Below are 9,128 nucleotides of genomic sequence, written 5' to 3'. Positions count from 1 at the left end.
AGCACTAAAAGAGAAAAACAACTAGGGTTGCATAATTAAGCTTGAAGATCCAATTTCAAGAAAATTCCTTCGTCAATCATCAAGAACCTCCCTTCCAAAGTATGTGTAGTGTTCATCTACGAATTTCTTTTGTCCGTGGAGTTCAAGAATCAATCTTCAAAATACAAAAGCTTGGTTGATTGTGGTGATATGATCATACCCATGCTGATACTTTTTTGTTTTGCTATATAATAGTATCGTGACTGTATATCTCATGAAAGTTATGTTGTTAGTTGAAAAACATGATCTTTAGATGGATTGATAGAATGCAAGTATGAAATCCACCTATGCCTTAAAGAATGCATGCAAGGTATTTGATAAAATGCCTAGTATGTTAGAACTTCATATTTACATGATTTCATGATATCTAAATAACAAGTTCATGTTAGTCATACACTCCAATATGAATTTCCATGCAAATTATGTATTGTTATTGTTGTGGTATAAATCATGTATGATAATGGAGATATAAATTATGTACACAAAATATATCCATGCTTTCCCTACCATGTTTGAGATGTTGAATAAATACATGAAGTTTAATATCGCTAAATCATTACAATATGAACTAAATGCTACATGTTGTCGTTCCCTTATGCTTGAATGGTTTCCATGCCCTTTTTATGAATAGTATATGTTGTCGGAATGCCCATGATATTAGAATATGAGATTTATGACTTTATTATAAGCATTCCTATTCATGATAGATATTATGATGACCATGTACTTCATGAAATCCCACACTCATGTATTATAGATTGTTATTGATGGTCGTGTACTCAAGAAATTCAAGTTGTGTCAGTTTCCTTCCATTGATTCCTGGGGGTACTTGTACCCAAAAAATATAGATGTGTGCCTAGAGCCATGTCATATTTTCACAATACTCTCAGTCAAGCCATGATCTATAGAATTCAGTTAGTCATGTGACTCAGGAAAACTTAGAAATCTCAATAATCTCATTAGTCTAGTAATCTTAGTAATCTCAGTTCTCAGTAACCTCAGCAGCCTCAGTATTCACAGTCAATCTTAGTAACTTCAGTACTCTCAACCATTCCTCAGAACTCAGTACATTCCGTCGGTCATTGGAATCTAGTAAACTTAGTTTAGCTCTGCTAAATAATACCACTATTATCAGTCCAGTTAATCAGTATCAGTTCAGCTAATCAGGTTAGTTCAGTTATTCAGTTAGCTTAGTTATTCAGTTCAGTGTCCTTCAGATGGGAGTAGAAGTTAGCATCGAGTGAACCCGAGAATGGGAGCTCACCCGCCAGTTCGGGGTGTGATTTTTAGTAGTCATCCTTGTGTTCCAGAACTACGTAGCCAACGTAGGTTGAGACATCTTAACCCATCAGATTAGGGTTGATGAGGTGGCTTAACCCTTCAGTTTATGGTTTCCACCATTTTCATTGAGTACCTGCCAGTATAGGGTTCTCACAGCTGTCCTTACCAGTGGCGCGGTATTGACACTCCTCCAGTCGGGGCAGAGATTGGACCCCAGCTTAGCTATTATAGCATATTTGGGGCATGTCAATTAGATAACTACTTCCCATTGTTTTAGTTACAGATTTCAGGACTGTCAGCTATAGCTACCCAGTCTCAGTAAAGAACTCAGATAGCTCTTCAGATTTTAGTATATCAGGGTTGTCAGATACAGTCAACTCAGAAATAGAATTGCACTCAGATAGTTTCCTTTAGATTTATGGACTGTCAGATATAGTCACTTATGATATCAATCACAACAGTTATCAGAACTCATGCTATCAGTACTCAGCTTCAGGACTGTCAGATACAGTCAATCAAACCAGTTCTTCATAATTTGAATTGTCAGAAACAATTATTTCTTTATCAGTAATACAGTATTAGATCCATCACTTATTAGTGATTTACATATCAATATCAATAAACTTAGTCTTTCAGAATCTCATTATCAGTACACTCATGTTGTCAGTATTCAGACTCAGTAGTCAGTATCTCCACGAGTTCAGTTACAGTTACGTATGCATGTATGTACTCTCACATTCATATCAGTCAGTATTTTTTATACATATAACCCTTTGCATTTAGCCTACCTCACTTGTATACTCAGTACATTCAGATATACTGACGTATTTGTGCTATGGTGCTTTCTCTTATGTTACACCATAGGTTCAGAGGCATGAGCTCTAAATCAGCAGTAAATTCCAGGATCAGCAGTCAAAGTTAGATGTGAGTTCTCATCCTTCGAGGAAATGATGATTTCATTTCTATTTCAATTTTTACTTTATTTCAGTAGTTGGAGTTAGTTGGGGACATGTCCCATCAACTCCTTATTCAGTTCAGTTAGAGGATTTCAGACTAGAAGCCAGATTAGATGTTCAGACTTTAGTATTTATGTTCCTTTTTATTATTATTATACCATATTTTTCAACTATGTATTAGTATTGAGACTTATGGCCTTACAGTTCATGTTTCCGCATATTTTATGAGATACTATGCAGTTTACAGGTACAGATATCAGTCATGGGCTAGCTTGTAGTCCCTCGGGGTCATGAACAGCATGTAGCATTTTGGTTCAACAAATTGGGGTGTTACACACACACTCCCAATCACACACATTTGATTGGGCGATGCATTATCCATCACACACCCTTACTGCCTCTCACGAAAATGGGCATAACTTTTGCTCGGGTATTGGATTTTTGTGAAATTGGTATCATTGGGAAGCTAATTCAATTATATATGATTTTATAGATCTTTGAATGAAGAATTCCATGAATTTGACCCTTGTAGAATCAAATATCAAACTTTGGATGAATCAATTGGTCTTAGCTCAACCTTGTTCTAGGTCATTTCTATAAATATTTTCCACATCTAAATTACTCCATAGACTAGAATAATTATAATTCAACTTGTATTCACGTGAGAATCACTTAGATTAGAGCTTAGACACGCAGAAACGATGGTTAGAATTCTAGCACAAAAATACGGGGTATTACACTTTGAAAGTGTATAAATTTTGATGCATGTATAATTTTTTAGCTCAACTCCCACCAAATTATAGATAATTGAATTTTCTTTCCAACGATACCAATTTGTCCTTAATTCGATACCCGAGTGAAAATTTATACCATTTTTTGTGTGAGCCAGTAATCCACCGCGATTACACCGCATCGCGAAGAGCCTTAAAATCTCAATCTAGGTAACGAATTTTTGGTTTAAATGATGGAGGGGAAATGGGATCTTCTTCCACTTCAACCAGGTCGTAAAAACACAATTTTAAGCATCCATTAGGGCATTAATTACCCTCTTTATCCTATTTTACTGTCAAGAACAAACCCTAAACAGTCCCCTTCAAGATCATCCATTCCATCACCTACTCTTCAAGAACAATCATGAATCAAAGTTTCCCAATTCAAGAATGCTTTCAAGATTTTGTTTCTTCTTCAAGATTCAAATTTTTAAGGTAAGTGGGAGTTCATCCATAGGTCCCCTTTAACCCATGGAGCCCAAAACCCTTTTCTTTGAATTAAAGAATAAATTTTTCAATCATTATGTTATTTTAGATGTTCAAGAAAGATTGAATTTCTTGTTTTTATGGTGGTTTTAATTCAACGCATCCCATCTATAATTCTATGCAAGATTTTGAATCTCTCACGCCATGAATTTAAGTTTCCTCATGCTTTATTCAAGTGAATTCCATGATAGATCCTAAATTCATGATTTTTAGCAACATTTTCAAGTTTTAAATTATTGCTTTCCACATGTTTGATGAAATTCCCTTATCATGTTCAATTAATTTTAGGATGAACCCCAAGTTATGAATCTAGCCATGTTATCCTATTATTTTATCATGTTTAAGATACACCCGTGTTTTAACTCATGATCCCCATGTGTTTAATTTCAAGTTGAGAGTATATGTTTTTTCAAGTGGAAAGCCAATACATATTTTGAATGTTATGACCTTCATATCAAATTCCTAAGTTATGAATTGATTTGCGTAACCATGATATTTTCTCATGCTTGCTCATTCCCATGCACAAGTTTATGGTCCCCATGTGTTTGATGAAATGTCCAAGTGTTGAATGTTGAACAATAATTCTCTTCTATGGTTTCAAAGTTTTCATGTGGTCTTATTGTTATTTTTATCTAGTCTTGCGGGTTATGAAGACCCAAAATTTAGCTGTTTACCTAGTTTTCAATGTCATACCTAATTTTTACCTTAGGTCAAAACGAGTACGACATTATGGTCTCTAAAAAGAATTAATCTATACGGAGTCGCCACCTAATTTTTAACGAAAATAAGGAAACCTATTTATTTATTAACAAGTCCGGCTAGTGTTTTAATCTAAGAACCAATTTAGATTCTAGGTAAGGGTTCAAATTATTCCGAAGGGAATGTATTAGGCACCCTTCAGAATCCACAAATGTGGTTCCGGGCCAGACTTAGGTTTATTAAAAGAAAGCGGAAAAATTAATGTTTGTAAGGACAAATACAAAATGCATATTAAAACAATATAAACAATTTATATATTAAGAATGTGTAAATTGCATATGTTATCGTAAAAATATGTGTATAAAAAGTGTATGAAAACAAACATAAGTACATGAGAATATGTATGTAAAAATAAAAAGATTAAATAAAGAAAAATGTGTTCAAAGAAAAAGATTATTTAATGTTTTTAGTGTAAAAAAATATGAATTATTCGATTAAATATCTAAATAAATTTGATTCTTTTATATAAATAGTAACGGCCTAAATTTGCCTAACGCGTGATGAGAATTGCGTAAATAAAGAATATCCCTCCCAACACCCCAAAAATAAAGTTTTCACTATAATAATATTTGTATAATTATAAAAATGTAAATTACAAACATAAAACTCAAACTCTTCTTTTCGAGTGCTCCTTTTGACGATATTTTTGAGAACCTGTACAAACACTCGTAATAAAAATATTAGTCGCAAATCAAAATAAATTAAGAAATATATGTACATAAAAGATAAAATTTTCACCAAAAACGGGCTCAGATAAAGTTTTTAAAAAATATATAAAGATTTCATCATTGCCCAAATTTATTATTTTATTACGTATTTATATACGTAATATCCGTGTTTTATTTGTGCAGGCCTCGAAAATCGACGAAAAATCTTTTCATCAGCCAAGTGTCGGTCCTTAATATAAAATAATAACTTTGATAAAATAAATTTTGTCTTTTGTAATGGGGTGACCTCAAATATCCATCTAGAGAGATAATTTCATTGGCCATGTATAGTATTTTGTTTAAATCAGTTTAACAAACTAAAAAAAAGTCAAAAAAGCAAGCATATCAGCCCCAAAATTGAACAAAAAGTGACAGACAACAAAAATAATGGGAACACGTAACACTGACATAGGTTGTCCAAAAATATAGTACAATTTATCCCATCTCAGTGAACAAACAGTAGGAAAAATACAGAAATAATCAACAAAAGTAAGCTGGACGTTCGCTGGAATTCATGGAGCTTCATAACAACACTTCTTCTTTCCGAGAAGAGAACAAACCACAATAAATAAATTATATCTAGCCAAATCAAGGAAACAAGATACACAACAACATATAAATCAGTGAAAAACTTAATTAAAGAGTGTGTTTCCGACGAGCAATAATAATAAATGGAGAGAAAATTGCGCATCTACCGAAACAACATAATATTCATAATAAACAAAAATAATACAAAACACCAAACAGTGATGGTAATGACATGGTGGCAGCGGCACAACGACGTTGCTTTAACGACATTCGTTGGAGAAACGCCAGATAATATAATCCAGCTAGATTTATAAGAAATTAAAAAAGAATAAAGTACTAAAATGGGGGTAAATGAATGACAATATAGCAGAAGTAGCCGAGCTTCATCGGTCATCACCTCCGGCGAAGCAGCAATGGAGAAGAGGGGGTAAAGGGGCTGGTTCGATGGTGCTCGCTGGAAAAGAAAAATTGTTGGGTTGTGCTTTGTGGCTAGTGAGGGGAAAAGAGAGAGAGATAAATGGGAGTGGAGTGTGAGAAAGGTAGCCGGAGTCCAGCCATGCTTACCGGAGAAAGGAGAAGGAAAAGAATAAGGCTAATTTTTGTATGTGTGTGTTAGTGTGTGTAATCTGTATATGTACGATGGTGTGTACATGTGCTTTTTTGAGTTAAAAAAATAGTTAATCCCCACTTATTTATAAATAAAAAAATAGTCCCCCTTTTTACCAAAAAATAATAAATTAAACTCCTTTGTCCCCTTAATGCACGATTTAAATCATAGGTAATTGTCCAATGGATCTTTTCATCTTTTTAACCAATATATAAAATTTCTTTATCCAGAACATAAAAATATCAACCCGTCACCTTAAGGGTCACCTTTTAAAACATGACGAGACCTTAACTTGACTGATTTGCTACTCATTGTATTAAAATAATTAATCTGACTCACATTTGTAGATCATATTAAATAATGTAAAAAATATGAATATCGATATATAATTACAGGAAAATGCAAATAACAAATATAATAAAATTATTTAAAAATAATGTATTGTTCTATAAATAATTAAAATTATAATATGTAAAAAAGAATTGTAGTGTTATGTTATGTACGTATGTAGATAACTGTGTAAACATATTAAAATAATAGTAAACTGATAAAAATTTTAAAATTTATGAAATTAAAGATACTTATCAATAAATTATGTAAAAATTAAAATATGACAAAAATTGATGAAAAAAATTATAAAATAATGGCGATTATCAATAAATTGTTAAAAATTAGAAAGAATGTGTAAAAAATTATAGTTTGTGCCATTTAACGATCATAAAGCCTAAAAGAGCTAATTTTAAGTTTGGAGAGCCAAAATTGGGTGTCAAAATTTAGTATCTACAAAATAATTTCAGTTATACCATGGGAAATATCATTTAGTCAGTAATATGGTCAGTTGGGAGACCAATTAAATTAGCTAAGTCCGGTTTTAGTTTCAGTATCAATCAATACATTAATAATTACCTCAAAATCTATGTCCACTATTATTTTCAGAATAGCACGACCTGACTATCAGTTTCAATGCATACGCCAGTCAGTGTTCCAGTGTCATTCAGTTGGGAGTAGGATTTAGCACCGAATGAACCCAGGGATGGGAGCTCACCAGCTAGATTTTGGGTGTGACTTTTACTAACATTCCCTGCATTCCAGAACTACGTAGATAGCGTAGGTTTGAGATGTTAACCTGCCAGTTGAGGGTTGAAACATATCTCACTAGAGCACCTGCCAGTAGAGGGTGACTCTTTAGTCATTTGGGACTCTATTTTATTGGATCCACACAGCCATTGTTAGTACATGTGGCACGGTACTGACACCCTTCCAACTGGGTATACAGGTTGGACCCCGATTAACTCAGATAGGGGCATGTCAGTTAGATGATACCTCTCACAGTCTCAGTTCAGTATTCAGTTTCAGAGTTCAGTTTTAGGTTTTGTTGACCATAGCATACAGTTATCAGTTATTTAGTTATCACTATTTCAGTATCTTAGTTTACAGACTATATTAGAATCATGTTTTACGCTTGGTCTTGCATTCTCAGATAATATAGCTTTTATGCATTCCTTCTTAATTATCTCATGTTGTTCCGTTAGTCTTTATCTCAAATGCACAATATCCCATTGTTTCAACCTAATTATTCAGACTAACTATAGTTCAGTATTATGTGATCACTATTCAGTAATCAACTATTCAGTGTCTGAATATCAGTAGTCCATATTCATATATCAGCTACTTAGTACATAGGTACTAGTTACTTCCTTTACTTAAATTTCAATCATCCTTTAACCCAGACATCAGTTATTCAGTTAATCAGATCAGGTCAGTACATGTATGTTTGGTCTCGCATGTTCATGTATCCATGCTTTACCGTATCCCATCTTTAGTTCTACTTATTCTGCAAAAGTAAATATTTTAAGAAACTAAGTGTAGTGATTCACCAGCTTACCAGATTATGTTTGTTGCTCATGCTTTTAAGATAATTTAGCTTTCAGTTTATTCCAGCCTATTGGTTAGTCTACATACACTTAGCATGCATGTTTTAAGATTAGGTATGGAATCAATTTTACTTATTTCATTCACCCCTGCATACTCAGTACATTCCAGAAGTACTGATCCATATATATATCTGTGTGGCTATACCGTTTCATAATGTAGGTACCAGTTGGTGTCCACACATCATGATCAGATAGTTACAGTTTCCAGCCAGCAGGTGATAAGTTCTTCTATTTTGGGGACTTCAGTTAGATATTGTTTGTGTACTTTACTTTATTACTAATATGTATTGATTAGTGGTAGTTGGGGTCATGTCCTAGCTATCTATAGTCAGTATAGTAGAGGCTTCATAGATGTCAATCAGAGTCAGTCATGTAAATCTAGTTCTTTTCTTAGTTTTTATCAGATTGTATGCTTTATCAGTATTGTATTTATTCAGATTATACCATGATTATGTTTCCGCACAGTAAACTCAATTTTTTTACACATATTACATCAGCTGCTTAATAGTATGCCATTTCATGGGTTAGTTTGGGATCACTTGTGATTCCAAGCACCGTGTGGCGTCCAGAGTGTATTTCCAGGGCATTACACTCGCCCCTTGTTCTTACAAATTTCTTCAAAACCATCATCTATACCTACTGGTCCAGATGGTATCTCATCTAGATTCACCCTATCAGTCTTTTCTTTTACTTTTTTTCTATGTTATACTTCCTAGCTTGAAGCAACTCTTCATTAAAGTTACACAAATATTCAATGCTTTCATCAACATCATAAAGTGAATCACTATCAGAATCACTGATAGCAAAATCTACTTCAAAATCAGATGTTTAAAAATGGTATGTGGAGAAATCATTAACTTAACCTTCCTGTAATTCTTCTAAAGAAACTTTATTTTTTTTCTTTGTTTGCCCTAGGAGGATGATTTTTATTTATATACTCATCTCCATTGACATCCAATGGTTGAGGTAAAGACACATCAGCCCTATCAGTTTAAAAAGGGGCTGCTATATCACCATTACAAAATAGTAATAATGGTGGAGTGGCTGCAACATCTGCACTA

The sequence above is a fragment of the Capsicum annuum genome, chromosome 2 (assembly GCF_002878395.1).
Source record: "Capsicum annuum cultivar UCD-10X-F1 chromosome 2, UCD10Xv1.1, whole genome shotgun sequence".
Classification (NCBI taxonomy): domain Eukaryota; kingdom Viridiplantae; phylum Streptophyta; class Magnoliopsida; order Solanales; family Solanaceae; genus Capsicum; species Capsicum annuum.
This window is presented reverse-complemented; position numbering follows the sequence as displayed.